This window comes from Lagenorhynchus albirostris, chromosome 9, assembly GCF_949774975.1.
Source record: "Lagenorhynchus albirostris chromosome 9, mLagAlb1.1, whole genome shotgun sequence".
NCBI lineage: Eukaryota > Metazoa > Chordata > Mammalia > Artiodactyla > Delphinidae > Lagenorhynchus > Lagenorhynchus albirostris.
The window spans coordinates 37,726,625-37,744,807 of NC_083103.1; the positions used below are offsets into that span (position 1 = coordinate 37,726,625).

At 39.6% G+C, this 18,183-nt stretch overlaps 1 protein-coding gene across 1 annotated transcript in view; it reads left to right on the plus strand.

Moving 5' to 3' along the window:
* The window catches only part of TPH1 (tryptophan hydroxylase 1), a 36,761-nt gene continuing 18,578 nt past the window's right edge, over positions 1–18,183 (plus strand). Inside the window, exon 1 of the mRNA XM_060157766.1 lies at positions 1–108. The gene's annotated coding sequence lies outside the window, so the exon portion shown is untranslated. The remainder of the gene's footprint in view (positions 109–18,183) is intronic.

The following is an 18,183-nucleotide window of genomic DNA, read 5'->3' on the forward strand; positions in this document are numbered from 1 at the left end:
TGAACTGCCATCATGTGAAATGCTGTATCAGTTTTACTTATTTTTCCCAAGGAGACACATGAGATGACAAAGACAGCAAGTCTCCAGAATTGGAGCACTTTCCCTTGTGTGAGTATTCTGAAAGTATAATACCCATGCCGTCTTTCTGGGAAAAAAAAAAAAAGTCAAGGATTTACTTCAAGAAGATAAAAAATAAATTCATGGTAACATAGCCTTTGGTTTAATTAAAAAAAAAAGGGGCAAGCTTTGGGTATGGCTGGTTCCAGACATTCAAACAAAGTCATTAGTACTAGTTTCTCTTCATGTTTCAGTAGTACTCTTCTTCATGTTGGTGTCATTTTCCACTGGCTAACTTCCATTAACTCCAGGCTTTTATCCTCCAAGGTTAAAGATAAGAAATAGAATCTTCTTCTAAATTAGAAACAAGTCTTAGGCCTGATTCTCATTGGCTCATATTGACCATCACTGAACCGATTAATCTGGCTAACTGGCTTACAGTACTCTGATCAGCTGTTTAGTCATGTGGCTACCCTAGGACTGGGTAGGGAGCAGGTAGAATGAGGTCCACCCAAAGCAAATAGACTGAGACTGGGAGAGCTGTGGGTCTCCAGAGGAAAACCAGGGTTCAGTTAATGGAAGAAGAACAAATAGATGCAAAGCATAAAAACAGTAATATCCTCTACAAGCAATGAACCAATAAATCAGGAAATGTATCAGTTAAGATCAAATAATCACTGGGACTCCCCTGGTGGTCCGGTGGTTGGGACTCTGTTCTTCCACTGCAGGGGCACACGTTCGATCCCTGGTTGGGAAACGGATCCTGCAGCATGCTGCGTGGTGCAGCCAAAAAAAAAAAAAATCTGAAATAGTCAGTGATGAAGTTAATGGGGCATTTGATGCAATCGTTAAATGTTAATGTACTAACAACTTGTGAATAAAATTCCAGATGATTGCAACACATAGTTGAAGCTCAGTAAAGAATTGTTGAACGAATGAATGAGACATTAGGAGGTTCAGGGTGGAGTGGGCAGAGTAAAACAGAAGTAGAGCATTCCAAGTGCCTTGTCTTATTAAGGAGAAAGGTTATAGATACTGACTAATCTTGGTGTTGTTAGGATTATATACATTTAAGTATGTCAAGCATTCAAAGATGGTTACTATTGAAATTAAAAAAAGATGTGGAATTGCTAAACCACTAGTTTAAAAAAATAAAAGGATCAAAGAAAATTTGATCTGTCCAGCAAAATCAGGTTAGGAAAGAAAAATAAATATACATTTTAGGACTAAATATACCCATGATATGAATGAGTTAAATCCCATTATTAAAAGATAAAGATTTTTCTCAGAGACAAGATCAAGTTTTATGTTGTTTACGAGAGACAAACCTAAAACAAACAACACTCAATAAAGGGGTGGATAAAGATAAACTAGGTAGGTGATAAAATAGAAAGCAGGAATTGAAAAACTAAGAATAAAATTAACAGCAAAAAAGAAAAGATACTTGGGCTATTTTATAAACTATAAGTGATACAATTAATAAGATGTAACAATCATAAACTTTAGAATACCAAGTAGTAGTGGGAACAAATATAATGCAAATTTTATTAGAAATACAAGGAGAATTTTTTTATTGTAGGAAACTTAAACTTACCTCTCAGAAATGGACAAACCAAGCTAAAAAAATCAAAGTAAATTAAAAGTAAAGACAGAGAATGTGAATAACAATATTTTTAAATGTTGATTTTGTATATTTTAATTATTTATCAAATCTATGTGCCAGGCGTTATTCTAAATACTTTATAAGTATGAACTCATTTAATCCTTATAACAGTCCTCTGGCACAGGCATGTTACTATCTTCATTTTACAGACGGGAAAACCAAGTCAAGGAAAATGTAAGTAACTTGCCTCGGGTCACACAGCTGAGTAAATGGCAAGACTGTGTATGGCTCAACAGTCCAGCTTTTAACTCCTAGGCTTTGAATGCACACATGTATAGACCTTTGTACTCTACAGTAAAGAATATTTGGGGGACTTCTCTGGTGGTGCAGTGGTTAAGAATCTGCCTGCCAGCTCAGGTCACGGGTTCGAGCCCTGGTCCTGGAAGATCCCACATGCTGCGGAGCAACTAAGCCCATGTGCCACAACTACTGAGCCTCTGCTCTAGAGCCCGTGAGCCACAACTACTGAGCCCACGCACCACAACTACTGAAGCCCGCACGCCTAGACCCCGTGCTCCGCAACAAGAGAAGCCACCACAGTGAGAAGCCCACGCACCGCAATGAAGAGTAGCCCCTGCTCACCACAACTAGAGAAAGCCTGCGCACAGCAACGAAGACCCAATGCAGCCAAAGATAAATTAAAAAAAGCAGAATATTTAGGCTCTCCATATTTCGTTCTTATCTTCTTCCTGGACTTAACAGAAGACTAGACTTCAAAGCTCTCTTGTTGTAAGGAAGAGCAATGTGATTAGTTATAGCCAATGAAATGATAACAGCGATGACAAGTATCAATTCTGGGCCAAAGCATTTAAGAGCTGACATACCACTATGACACTCTTCCTTCTCTTTGTGTGACAGCCATAGCTTGAGGTGGCAGAGCCACAGGATGAAGTTGCTCAAATCCCTGAGTAACCACACAGAGAACCACATGCAGAGGAGCTTCCCTGGAGTCACCCAATACATGTTGGACTTAGAGTGAGAGAGACATAAACTTTTATTGTGTTGACATAATAAAGGGATTCATTACTGTAGGATTGCTTACTCTGTCCTGATTATCACATACCCCCAAATGAAGAATTTACGTTCTCTTCAAATTTAATATAACATCCATAACAATAGATAGTGTGATGAGCCACAGACATCCTAATACATTTCCATAAGTAGAAATCATACACATTTTTTGACTCAGGAGCAGTAAAAAAAAGAATTTAGAACGGAGGAAAACCAGAAGAACATAACCACATGGAAACTGAAAAAATTTTTTTCTAGGAAAAGACTCAAAACTAAACCCAGAAAGAGGCAGAAAACCTTAAAAGACTAATATTCACATTGAAAAGGTAATAAAAGAACTACGCCATCTCTACCTCAAGGCAACAGAAAATGGTGGGAAATTTCTGAATTATTTCTACAGAGATAGCAAAACTGGATAAGAACAGTCACACACTCACAAAAGGAAACTATCAGCCAATCTTATTAATATGGATGCAAAAGTTCTAAACAAAATACCAGCAAATAAAATTCAGCACCATATTAAAAGATATATAAAAATATATATTTAAAAAACCCATCATGATCAAGGTGAGTTTCTCTCATGGATGCAAGGATAATTTAACATTAGGAAATATTTTCATGTAATTCGTTACATTAATGGACCAAAAAAAGAAGAGCTGTGATCATTTCTGTAAATGCCAACAATTCACTTGATAAAATTTTACATGTTTCTAAGAAAAAGCCCTTTATAGTCTGAAATAAAAGAAAATTTCATTAACATAATACCTATAGCAGATGCGATTCTTAATTGAAACATCAGAAACATTCCCATTAAAGTCTGGAACAAAACAGGATGTTATTATTGAAAATTGTTCTGACAGCCCTACTAATAGAATGGGATGAAAAACAAATAGGTATAAGGTTTAAATATTAAAAAGAAAGGCTCAAAATTTTATTTTTTCATAATTTCTCTTGTTTTTCATCAGTCTTTTTCTTGTCAAGTAGCACACAGAAGCAGAAAACTGAATCTTATTGAATTATTAAAAAGCAAATAATCCTGTTTCCATCACCCAGCTCAAGAAGTAGAACTTTTGTCAGTCGACCAGTTGCCCCTCTATATGCCCTCCAACCACTGTACTGACTTTTATGACGATCACTTACTTAAAAAGTGCTATAATTTTTTTCGGGTTCCCTTTCAATGGATATGATTATATACCTAAGAAGTCAAGAGACTCACCTGACTGACCTATTAGAACTAATGAGGTCAGCGGGATGGACTTTGCTCCTACAATTACCTTCTCAGTTTCCTTAGTCATCCATTTCTTCTGCCCTGTTGGATCATTCTTTCTCTAGTATCTCCTGTTTAAAAAACAAAAAAATCCCTCCCTTTACCTCACATTCCCCTCAGCTGCTACCACATTTTTATGCTCCTCTCTACAACAAAACTCCTGAAAGAGCTGACATTATTTCTGTGGCCTAATATCACCTCTGCACATGTAAACTGGATTCCCTCTGCCCCACATCACTGACATTACTCTTGTCAAGGATCCCAATGACTTCCCTGTTGCTGAATCCAGTGGTGACACTTCTGTCCTCAACTTGGAGTAGCATTAAAGGCAATTGAAGGTCTTTTTAAACAAAATTTTTATTGGAGTATAGTTGATTTACAGTGTTGTGTTAGTTTCGGGTGTACAGCAAAGTGAATCAGTTATACATAGACATATATCGGCTTTTTTTTTTCAAAGGAGTGACCCAGAACTTGCACGATATGCTTTCTTTTTTAAAAAAATAAATATATATATATATATTTTATTTGGGGCTGTGTTGTGTCTTCGTTGCTGTGCACGGGCTTTCTCTAGTTGCAGCGAGCGGGGGCTACTCTTCATTGCGGTGCATGGGCTTCTCATTGCGGTGGCTTCTCTTGTTGCAGAGCATGGGCTCTAGGCGCGTGGGCTTCAGTAATTGTGGCACGTGGGCTCAGTAGTTGTGGCTCACGGGCTCTAGAACACAGGCTCAGTAGTTGTGGCGCACGGGCTTAGTTGCTCTGCGGCATGTGGGATCTTCCCGGACCAGGGCTTGAACCTGTGTCCCCTGCATTGGCAGGCGGATTCTTAACCACTGCGCCACCAGGGAGGCCCCACTCTTTTTTTTTTTAGATTCTTTTCCCATATGAAGTTCTCTTCTTTTTAAAAAAATTTTAATTTTGATTGAAGTAGAGTTGATTTACAATGTTGTTTTAGTTTCCAATGTACAGTAAAGTGATTCAGTTATATTCTTTTTTTTTAAATTTATTTATTTTTGGCTGCTTTGGGTCTTGGTTGCTGTGCATGGGCTTTCTCTAGTTGTGGCGAGTGGGGGCTACTCTTCATTGCAGTGTGCAGGCTTCTCATTGTGGCTTCTCATTGCAGAGCACGGGCTCTAGGCATGCAGGCTTCAGTAGTTGCAGCACGTGGGCACAGTAGTTGTGGCTTGTGGGCTCTAGAGTGCAAGCTCAGTAGTTGTGGTGCATGGGCTTAGTTGCTCTGCAGCATTTGGGATCTTCCTGGACCAGGGCCTGCATTGGCAGGCGGATTCTTAACCACTATGCCACCAGGAAAGCCCCTCAGTTATATTCTTTTTCATATTCTTTTCCATTATGGTTTATTACAGGATACTGATACAGGTCCCTGTGCTATACAGTAGGACCTTGTTGTTTATTTTATATATAGTAGTTTGTATCTGCTAATCCCAAACTCCTAATTTATCCCTCCACCTGCCCTTCCTCTTTGGTAGCCATAAGTTTGTTTTCTTTGTCTGTGAGTCTGTTTCTGTTTTGTAAATAAGTTCATTTGTATTGGGGAGTTCCCTGGTGGTCCAGTGGTTAGGACTTGGCACTTTCACTGTGGTGATCTGGGTTCAATCCCTGGTTGGGGAACTAAGATCCTGCAAGCCATGTGGTACGGCCAAAAAAAAAAAAAATGTTCATTTGTATCATATTTTAGATTCCACATATAAGTGGTGTCATATGGTATTTGTCTTTCTCTTTCTGACCCACTTCACTTAGTATGATAATCTCTAGGTCCACCCATGTTGCTGCAGATGGTATTATTTCATTCTTTTTTATGGCTGAGTAGTATTCCATTGTATATATGTACCACATCTTCAAAATAAAACCCCATACCCATTAAGCAGTTACTTCTCATTTTCCCCTGCCAGCTCCACCCACCCACCCAACACTCTGCCCTTGGCAACCACCACACTGTATTCTGTTTGTATGGATTTACCTATCCTGGATATTTCATATAAATTGAGTTATATAACATGTGACCTTTTGTGTCTGTTTTCTTTCACATAGCATAACATTTTCCAGGTTCATCCAAGCTGTAGCATGTGTCAGTACTTCTTTCTTTTTTATGGCCGAATAGTATTCCATTGTATGTATCTACCAGCTTTTTTATCCATTCATCCATTTTTGGACATTTGGATTGTTTCCATTTTTTTTTACTATTGTGATTATTGCTGCTGTGAACATTTGTGTATAAGGACTTGTTTGAGTGCCTGCTTTCAATTCTTTTGGGCATATACCTATAAGGGGAATTGCTGGGTCATATGTCAATTCTCTGTTTCACTTTTTGAGGAACCACCAAACTGCTTTCCATAGCGGCTGAACCATTTTTCATTACTACCAGCAATGTACAAGGGTTCAAATTTCCCCACATCCTCACCAACACTTGTCATTTTCCCAAGTTCACTTTTGAATATGTTAAGATGACAGTGTGTCATGGAAGTGGAGATATAAAATAAGTTATTGGATATAAAGGTCTGGAGTTTAGAAGGGAGATTTGGGCTTGAAATATACATTTTGATGTTGTTAGCATATCAAGGATGCTTAAAGACATGAGAGGGGATGACACTGACAAGGAAAAGCGTATGGACTGAGAGGAGAAGTGGGCCTAGATCCTTGCGTAGAGGAACCCTGAATATCTGGAGGAAAGAAAGGAGGAGCTGGCAAAGAAGGTAGAAGGATCAATTTAAAGGTACCATCAAGCCAGCTTAGCACGTGAGAAACTGGAGATTAGGATGCATCACCTGTCCAACATGTTCTGCTGAAGATCCAAGCAGTGTAGTGAGGTTTTTTTGTTTTGTTTGTTTTTTTACCATCCGTGGAGTCAGTACTTCTAATATCTCAAAAGCCACATCTCAGGGTCAGAAAACTTTTGCCATAGATTCTACAGATCAAGATGATAGGAGCAACATAAGGAGATACACAGTATCTCATCTGGGTACCACCCAAAGCTTCTCATTTTGGTACAAAGATGTTCATGTCCTAATTTCTGGAACCTGTGACTGTTATTTTACGTGGCAAAAGGGACTTTGCTGATGTAATTAAATTAAGGACTTGGAGATGGGGAGATTTTCCTGGATTATCTGGGTAACCACAAAGTATTCACAAAAGTCACATGTGATAGAGGAAGGCAGGAGAGCCAGAGAGAGATTCAAAGATGCTACACTGCTTGCTTTGAAGATGGCTGAAGGGGTCATGAGGCAAGGAATGCAGGTGACCTCTAGAAGCTAGGAAAGGCAAGAGAACAGATTCAATCCTGGAGCCTCCAAAAGGAACATAGCCTAGCTGACACTTTGATTTTATTTTTGTTTTTTTAATTCTGCTAAGATATAAAAATAACCTTATTTGTTCTTTCAAAACATATATATTATCTTTAGCTTGTATTGTTTTCTAACTTATTAACCTTGTCCCTCTACTTACATAATAAAAAGCTCTTCAGGCAAGAAAGATTATTAATTCTCCTCATTTCCTTCACAGTACCTAGCAACACACTGGGAAGATGCCAGACACTCAGTAAAATTTACACAAGATGTGTAACATGTAGAAACTCAACTGTTCTTTACAATCCTTCCTCCCTCAGCAAAAGGTGTTTCAAAATTGTGAAAACACAATAGCTAAAAATGGAATTTTGTGGATATCTAAAAAACAAGAGATGCAAATATTTTTATAATCCTTTTTGCCAACAAAAAGTAGTGGAGGGACGTATGAATTTACTAACTCAAAACACAGAGAAGGAGACATGGATAAAGGATAAGAAAGCACTCATGTTCACTGTAACACTACTTTTACATAAGCCAAAATGCAAAAGAAGGATATAAAGATTACAAGTGAAAAACTGAAAAAATGCTCAAGACTACAACACATGCTTCAAGTGAAAGTGATTGTGGTTATGAATAATTTGAAGAGCTTGATTTTTTTAAAGAGGAAAAAAAGCCTTTTTCAGAAATGCAAAACACTTCAATGTTTGTTTCAGAGAAATTTCACATTATAATTGAAGTTGAAAGTCCCAGAGTGTTTCAAACTAGTATAATATAATCAGGAAGTTTTATGTTAAAGCCAAATGGACTATAAAAAGTAAAACCACACAACACTCATTTTGTTCTCGGTTAGTAAAAGTAGTATTTTATCTGATTCTTAACAATGTTACCAGTCCTTCACTTGAACACAAACGAAATTGGTCTGTGTAAGTAAGTTGACAACATTTCTTTTTTTTTTTTTTTTGCAGTACGTGGGCCTCTCACTGTTGTGGCCTCTCCCGTTGTGGAGCACAGGCTCCGGACGCGCAGGCTCAGCGGCCATGGCTCACGGGCCCAGCCGCTCCGCAGCATGTGGGATCTTCCCGGACCGGGGCACGAACCCGTGTCCCCTGCATCGGCAGGCGGACTCTCAACCACTGCGCCACCAGGGAAGCCCAGTTGAGAACATTTCTTATTCTTGACTTACTTCAAACATTTCAGGCAAATTGAAAACAAAGTGTGAATATGTAAAATTGAATTTCATCTGAATTAGTTGGAGAATCTAAATTGACTGCTTATATTGTTAACTTTATTAATGACTACTTAATTAGCAAGGCTTTAAGTACCTGTAGTTTGAGGATTAACAGATATTAAAAATAAGTGTGAAGTAACCCCATTTACAATATCAGGAGATGATAATGATTTTGTAGAGAGAAACAAGGTCTAATAAAAATAATCTAGATTCCTAATACCACTTACTGACAATCACAGCTTTATATCATGCTAAAATTACATACGTATCTCCTCATTAGCAACTAATCTCACTCTTCTTGCCAAACCAATTATGAGAAATTTTCGGACTGAAAGGAATTAATAGGACACTTGGACCTCTCTCAGTCTTCTCATGACTCAAGTAATTAGTATGCACTTGAATATAAAATCCAAATTGACACCTTGATTTTAGATCAGTGAAATCCATTTTGGATTTCTGACCTCCAGAACTGTAAGATAATAAAGTTGTGTTGTTTTAAACCACTAAATTTATGGCAATTTGCTACAGCAACAATGGAAAATGAATACATTCACTAAGACTGCTTCTTCAAGTGTCTTGATTAATTTACCTCTTTCTAAACTTCCATGGAAATGTCATTTTTTCACTCTGTGGTATCGGTTTGGCATTAAGAAGTAATGAAATGCTTCTAATTAGGCAAATATATATATTTCTCCGCTGATAGTTCTTTCTCTGTGCCTTGTCAGAGTATGTGAATTTAATTTAAATTGTATCATTGAGTCCAGTGAAAATTCTTAATTGGTGGAATTCCAGGCACCATGCTGGAGAGGTTTTGGGAAGGGTCAAGGTCATGTTAGAATTCTGTCAGAGAAGTGGGAAAGCACACCCAGATGCCTGGAGTCTCTCCAGGGTTGTGGGAGTTGAGTATGCTCAGAGAGGCTCAGAAAAGATTCCTGCTTTGCTCAGTCCTTCAAAGTGACCTTAGATGGGATTCATTTATATCAACTACTCAAGTGTCTCCACCTCAGGGCCAGTGCCCAACCTATTCTGATTTCCTTGGCAATGGATTCACTGAATTACTTGGCCCAATCTCTCTTCTTTAACAGAGGTGGTTCACGCCCTCTCATAGACCCAACTTTAGGAAAGCCATCTTTCACCCCAGCTTGGTTCTGAAAGGTCTCTCTACCTGGCCAGTGATTTTCATGGTATTGTAGTAAGAACACCAGATTTAAAGTCAGAATACTTTTGCTTGATTCTTGATTCTGTTTACTAGTCTGTGCCAGAAAAGGGTCATAGAGCCTCCCTGAGCCCGAGTTTCCTTATCTGTAAAATGAGGATAATATTTACCTCATAGAATTATTATGCAGATAAAGAAAAATGCGTTTGAAAGCAGTAGATGTCCTGCATTTTATTTATTTATAAATGTATTTATTTTATTTTTGGCTGTGTTGGGTCTTTGTTGCAGCGAGCGGGCTTTTCATTGCAGTAGCGTCTTTTGTTGCGGAACATGGGCTGTAGGTGCGCAGGCTTCAGTAGTTGTGGCTCACAGGCTCTAGAGCGCAGGCCCAGTAGTTGTAGCGCATGGGCTTAGTTGCTCCACGGCATGTGGGATCATCCCGGACCAGGGCTCGAACCCATGTCCCCTGCATTGGCAGGTGGCTTCTTAACCACTACGCCACCAGGGAAGCCCCTGCATTTAAAAATATATCCATATTCAGCAGTGAAAAGGAACAAATTACTTACAGACATGCAACAGGATGGATGATGTTCAAAAGCATCATGTTAAGTGCCAGGAGCCAAAAACCACACACCATATGATTCCATTTATATGACATTCCTGAAAAGGAAAAACTAGAGGGACATAACATCAGTGGTTGCCAAGGATTGGATGTTGGGGGAGAGAATTGAAACAAGGGAGCTTTTTTGAGATGATGGAAATGTTCTATATTCTTATTGCTTGATGGTTACACAACTGTATATGTTTGTCAAAACTCACAGGAATGTACATCTCAAAAGGGTGAATTTTACTGTGAGTAAATTATACATCAACAAAGTTGACTTTTAAAAACTCGAAGCAAAAAATGTTCTACAATATAATGTGTTACATATATAGTCCTTTAGGACAGGAGCTTAGGGACTGAGCACTCAATAAATACGCTAGTCCAGATTTTTGGCTTCAGTGCCATGTTGTTCACATATGATTTTCTGTTAATATAGCACGCTCATCCGTTTGCAGCTTTAAAGTTTCTTTAATTGGAAAGGTACTGAGCATTTCCCTTCTAAAAACGTCAAGTATTGCTTTGCCTTAAGGAACAAGGGAGGTCACCAAGAGAATGATGAGGCAGGGCTGGACTATCAAATAACCTAGAAGCACAGAGATATCTGGGAAGTGGAGGGGGGTTGAGGGGATTCCTGCTTTGGTCGCCAAACGGGAGAAGCAGTACAAGCCTACGAGATGTCATATGTCAATAGCGGATGTTATCTTGTTTTGGAGGGAATTTCCAGCTCCGTCGTTTAATATTAGTCAGACTTCTGTAGTTAAGGACGGCCTAACATTAGCTTAATTAAAACACCAGTCAGATACACGTGAAGGCAAAGACGTGCGACTCTCGGCTCAGGCTGGCTGGGACCGTCAGCGCCCAGAGGAGGTCAGCTCCCTGGGCGCTCCCCCAACCCGGCAGGCGAACCCCTTTCTTATTGGCCACTGCCTGGCCACCTCGGGCGCCCATTGGCCGGCCCCGACGCCTGCTTCTATAAGAGGCGGGCAGCGCGAGGCTGTGGGCTGACCCAGCTCACTGCTAGCGGCGCCCGAGGTGAGTGGGGTTGGCCCCTTCTCACTGGGACCAGGGACCACCGTCGCGGATTTGGGGGCACTGGGCTGGCTCGAGGAAGAGGCAGGGTCATCCTCCAGGAGGTAAATGCCCGTGGGGAGCTGGGCCTGGGAAATCAAAGTCGTACTCCTGTGGTCACTCACTCTTCTCCTTTCCTCTTACCCTCTTTGGGGAGAAAAGACACTAATTTTGAGGGCTTCCCCTGTGCCAGAAACAGGCTCTTTACATGTCATCTGATTTCACCTCCCCAGCAAACCCTGTGAGGTAGATAGTTCTTGAATTTTACAGATGAGGAAACTGAGGTTCAGAGTTGAACCCAAGTCAGTGTGATTCCTCTATGCTAGCAGAAACAGACACATTCTTCTTTCTCTTCTCCGTCAAATGGCAACATCTCATTTTTCCTTCTCCTCCTATAAAGGGAACCTTCCCTTAGACACCCTCAAAGAAAAGGGAGTCTCTGAGGCAAAGCCTTTCAACATCACATCTCCTCACCTCCACCCCAAAATGGGACTAAGAGCTGGGGTGCAAGGTTACAACTGACAAAGAAGCATAGGACCTAGTAGTTCAGAGCCTGTTAATAGTCCAGGTAAGTTTAACCTTGCCTCTGACCATTTGGTTTTCAGGAGTTTCAAATTAACTCCCCACTGATGCTCTACTCTAGTTGACTTGGGGGAAGAAGACTAGAGTCGAACTTTCTAGCCCAGTGAAAGTTTGTGCCTGTCAGTTCTCAAAGAAGGATGGAATTCACTTATTTGGTTTAAAAGTAGAAGTGAGCACAGCTTAAATTAACTATAAATGGTTCTGTAAAGCTATAATCTGTGGCCTGTGAATCTGATCACTGGAGTTCATTTGTACACGTATTATTATCATTAGATTATCTTCAGGCAGGGATGTATCTTGTATTTCCATTTTCTTTGCTGGTGCCATTATTTCCTGAAATAATGCTTTTCATGTTTTCTTTTATATTTCATCTTTACTTTCATCCTCTTTCCCTTCCCCCATTCAGAAAAGAAAATCAAGATTCTCTGGAGGATTCTCTCCTTACACACCAGTCTTTCCCAAAGCTTTTAGTTCTGTCTTCAAACAGCATCCATGCTTTCAAAATACTTCAATTCGATAGTGCTTTGTGCTTCCTAGATCATAGAAATTTAAATTACACTGTTACTGATTAAACTAAGGGGAGAAAAGAGTTAGTCAATTGACCTCTACTATACTAAGGGGCTGTTGATCTTCTGACAGACTTCTTGGTATGTGTTCCTTATTTCCAATGGCAGGTCCTGCACACCAGTGCATCTTTAGTCAGGTCAGGAAACTCGATAGGAGAATGACTTCCGGCCTCTCACAGAAAAAGGGGAAGTACCAGTTGGCATTGGCTTATTAGAGTATTGCTTTAAAAGTAAAATATATACTTCTTCATGAGACATGGATCCAAACAAGTGTGACCCATTGGACACTTCATAGCCTTTTATCTTACCAGGCTAGTACTGTGGGGTTTGCCCGTGAAGGAGTAGGAGGGGGTAGGTAGCCAGAAGAGGGAAAGGAAAAAAAGTGATGGAGGAAATAATGAGGTTCTGAAAGGGGTTTGGGAGTAACGATAAAGACAGAATAAAGACGCTTAATAAGTTCTGTCTATCAGGCCAAGCTGTGGCCAAATTTTAGTAAAGGTCAAAGCCTTGTGCTCTTAAGCTTATTTGGGGGTGGGTGTGGGGGAGGGGTGAGAATTCTTTTCTTCTAGTTTCTAAGCAGAAGTTCCTTTTGAGAAACTTCATTCTTACATTGACTTAACAAGAGGGATAGGAATATTTCCAAATCTCAATGTAAAATGCCTTACTCATCATAAATATTCCGTTCATGTATCCTTCACCTTCCTTTGCCCCCACCCATTAGGGAAATGTTGGTGGCAAAACTAGATCCATTTTAGAACCAGGGGAAAAAGAGAATTATGAACCCCAAAAGGTTGGAGTTAGATTAGCCATGACTATTAGTACCTTCTTATAATGGCTCCTGCCAGGGGAGCTTAAGGGTCGGTTTTGAAATGTGAAAGAAAATCTTGATATAGTTTTATATGAAGAGCATTCTAAACTCTGAGGGATCGTTGAAGGATGACCTATCAGGAGATCCGAAATTCTGTCTGGTAAATTCTGTTACCACCGACTGGCAAAAATCACTTTTCTTTCCTGTTCTCTGATCCTTGCTCCCAGTTGTTAAAGTTTGCTTACATTATGAAAATAGTGGTAGACCAGGAAATAGGTTATATTTGCAGAATCCTTTTACTCCAGCGGGTTATGGTGACAATATGAGGGAAAATGGGGACTCAGTAAATATAAGCTGATTCAGTAAATTGTACTTTGGAGTCTTCATCTGTTTGTTTGCAAAAGAATTGCTAAATTATTCACTTGAGATTTGGAACTTAATACACTTGCGTTTCAAAATAAATAAACTAATGAAACTGAAAATCACTTTAAGACAAAATAATACTTAAATGTTAAGTCATAACACAATCTTTCCATGTGCTTGTTACTATAAGAAATTACTATAAGAAATAGGTTTATAACTATCTTGTGAATGCTTAATTCCCAGGGTAAGAAAAATTTTTAGCCAGGAAAGTTTAGAATGTCCACTTTATTACATTTAACATTTTCTTTTTTTTTTTTTAACATTTTCTTTTTATGAAGATTTATGAAGATTGGGAAATTTGGGATGCACTTCCCGTTATTAGAGCTAATATTTATTGAGTACTTAGTGTAGGTCAGCATCTGTTCTAAGGGTTTCATATACTATACTCCTCCTCCTTATAGCCACGAAATTGGTGCTAATTAGCCTCCATCCTTAATTTTGCAAATAAGGAAATTAATGCACATAGAAATTATAGCTTGCCTACATGGATTTGTAGTTGGATTTATTACTAGCAATTTGCTTTATTATTTTACATCTCTCTTATTGTTGGCAACTGTATACTATAGGACAAAGTCACCCATACTCTGGAAGAAAAAAAAGTGCATGGTCTTTGAGTGATGGTTAGACACGTAAGAAATGTTTCCAAAAGTTTTCACATCTCCAAAAGCGTTTTAAGAATGCGTATCTGAGACCATCCCTGAATTTTTAGCCCCAGAGCCACCAATTCAGAATTTCCTGTGTATAATTAAGTTTACCTTAACAAACGGTCAATTCCTTTGAAGCTGAAAATCTCTCTTAGGATGTCTTGCTTCCCATCCATAAATCTTTTCTGTTCAGAGACTTAGGGACGGGCCAGAAGTCATCTCCAATCATCTTCAGAATCTCATGGGATATTGGTCATGGGGTTGGAAAGTAGGTGGGGTTTCGTGTGCTCCTCAGATATCATAGCTGGGATCTCAGGATACCGTTCTCTTCTCCTTATTTGGTCTTACTGGAAAGTCAGCCTCTCCTCCTCCCCTTCCCTCATGATAAATCTGTGAATTCCTTGGAGGCAAACGGTCTTCTTTGTTTTTTAATCTTTACTGCCCTAACACTGACTATGGTATGTAAATGTGCTTGGGTTGAAATTTCATTTGTTTTACCATTAGTAATCATTTGAATCACAGAAAAATCCACATTATTATTAAGTTTAACTGGTCATTTGCTTTTAAAGCATTTGACATAGAGATTGTTTTAGTTGTAGAGAATAAATTGACACAATTAGAAATATCTAAGCAGTTTTGATTTTAAACTCAATGAATCAATAAGTATTTGTTAAATTTTGAATTATATATCTCAGTCTCTTCTTGGTGCCTGAAATAGCCTAGTTTCCTCTGTGGGGAAAACACCAGAATACCAAGTCACATGATGTGTTTTAAAATGTATAAGGGGGCTTCCCTGGTGGCGCAGTGGTTGAGAGTCCACCTGCTGATGCAGGGGACATGGGTTCGTGCCCCGGTCCGGGAAGATCCCACATTCCGCAGAGCGGCTAGGCCCGTGAGCCATGGCCGTTGAGCCTGCGCGTCCGGAGCCTGTGCTCTGCAACGGGAGAGGCCACAACAGTGAGAGGCCCACATACCGCAAAAAAAAAAAAAAAAATGTATAAGGGAGTTTTTGGATGCCATGAGTTTCGGTTAACTGTTTGGTTACTTTGCTGTATTAGAAAAGTTAGGTAGTGTGCCCAAGGTAATACACTGACAAGTGTTAGACAGTGATTAGATATTTCCTTACACTGTTTTGCAGTGTAAATAAGTGATTGAGAGATGCCAAAGTAGATGTCTAGTTCATCTGAGAAGTCAGCTTTCAACTAGATCCCAGGAATTTTGTTCTACTTTCTGAACATTTTTAGGGTAATTCTTGTGAAATTAGATCCATATGTTAACATTCATATTTCCAAGGACACAGTTTTATTTTTTAATTTATTTTTTATTTTTTTAATACATCTTTATTGGAGTATAATTCCTTCACAATTCTGTGTTATTTTCTGTTGTACAACAAAGTGAATCAGCCATATGCATACATATGTCCCCAAATCCCCTTCCTCTTAAGCCTCCCTCCCACTGTCCCTATCCCACCCCTCTAGGTCATCGCAAAGCAGTGAGCTGATCTCCCTGTGCTATGCTGCTGCTTCCCACTAGCTATCTATTTTACGTTTGGTAGTGTATATATGTCAATGCCACTCTCTCACTTCGTCCCAGCTTACCCTTCCCCCACCCCCGAAGGACACAGTTTTAAATATGTGTTCTTACATTCTCTAGCTGTGTCACCATGGACAGGTTAGTTAGTTTCTCTGAGCTTCAGTTTTCTCATTTATAAAATGAATATAATTCCTATCCCCCTCCACCAAGATTTTATGAGAATTATATGGGATAATATTAGTGCATGATATATATAGACATTTGACAAATATCAGTTCCCTTACCCACCTCTTGGGTTGCTAAGAATGGATGGAATCTTGTTATCATAGAGCGGGAATTTCTTTCTTATCTCCATACTCTCTGAACTTATATGTAGAAGTCCTTCAGCTTAGTATGTGCCTGATAAATATTTGTTAACAATTCCAAAGCTATCAGAAAGACCGAATTCTGAAACAGAAAACTGTATTCCATTGGCAGATTAGTAGCAGACTATTGTTTATTACCATACAGTTGAAAATTACTGAGCCATATTTGGTACTTTATACCCTCTATCAAGCCAGATAGGGCTCTTGGGGATGCCTCTTATAAGGTACCCCAAATGTTATACAGTATGGGTTAAGAAAAAGGCTTTATGGCAGAAAGAGAAAACTCACAATAGTTCTCCGGTCAGAGGACAGAAATTCATGAAGCGCCTCATTTTGATCATCCTATAGAAAAGCATTTCAAAGCCAGGAATTTAGCTTAATGGAAAACTACCTTGTCCTAACTTTTCTCATTTAGCCTTTGATCAGACTTGCCATGGTCCTGAGATGGGTATTTGGATGTGCATAGAAGATCAGGTCCAAACTCCTCTGCATTAACTGCAGAGCCTTTTGAAGGATCTGGCCCCACTTACCTTGCCTACATGATCCCTCATTGATCTGTGGTTGGTCACCTCCTCATCCTTTGTCTTTCACCTCCTCATGGACTCTTTCCTCTTTTTTCTTTAAGACCTAATTCAAACACATCTTCAGTGAAGCACCTCTGAACACGTACCAGAATAATTAATCTAGCCACTGCCATCACGCCACCATCTGTGTTCCTGTTACAGTGCTTATCCTTCATTCTCTTTCTATGAGACTTTTAGTTCCCTGAGGGTAGGGACCATGTCTGTAATCAATCTTTCCTTCATTTATTCATTCAGCGACATCTATCCAGTCCCTGTTACGTGCAGAGACTGTGTTAGGTACTCACAATGGTGCATAAAAGCATACGTGATCTCTGCCCCCACAGAGCACACAGGCTAGTTGAAGAGACAGACACAACCATATACAGAGCCACAGCTGCACCTGCGACTGTTGTTATGAATGGGAAGTATCTGGTGCCATGAGAACCAACACTAGGGGTTGACTTGGGGGGATCAGGGAAGGCTTCCACGAGTAAGGGAAATTTGAACTGCGGGGGACTGGAACACAGTCTATCTGGCTTCAAGCCCTCGCCATCCTACTATACCTGCTCTACAGGCTTGGATCAACACATGAGAGCAGGTGAAAGGCAGTGAGATCGGTTATGTCAATTTAAGTTGTTAAAGGTTAACTCCACTAGAACAACAGCATGAAACTGGGCAATTAGGGAGAATTAATAACCCAAAGAAAACTAATAACCATAAATCTTCAATATGCTGTTTCCATTTATTAATCCAAATCTTACTTCTCAAGTGTCTATTTCTCAACTGAGAGTCACCAGTACAAAGTTACCGTACCCTACATCTATCCTCCACAATATCCTCACCTCCCCTATAAAGAAGATGTGATACATATGTATAATGGAATATTACCCAGCCATAAAGAGGAACAAAATGGGTCATTTGTAGAGATGTGGATGGACATGTGGATGGACCTAGAGTCTGTCATATAGAGTGAAGTAAGTCAGAAAGAGAAAAACAAATATCATGTATTAATGCATATATGTGGAGTCTAGAAAAATGGTACAGATGAATCTATTTGCAGGGCAGGAATAGAAATGCAGACATAGAGAACGGACGTGTGGTCATGGGGGGAAGGAGAGGGGGGGATGAATTGGGAGATTAGGTTTGACATAAATACAGTACCACGTGTAAAATAGATAGCTAGTGGGAACCTGCTGTATAGCACAGGGAGCTCAGCTCAGTGCTCTGGGTTGACCTAGATGGGTGGGGTGGGGTGGGAGGGAGGTCCAAGAGGGAGGGGATAGATGTATACATATAGCTGATTCACTTCACTGTACAGCAGATACTAACACAACATTGTAAAGCAATTA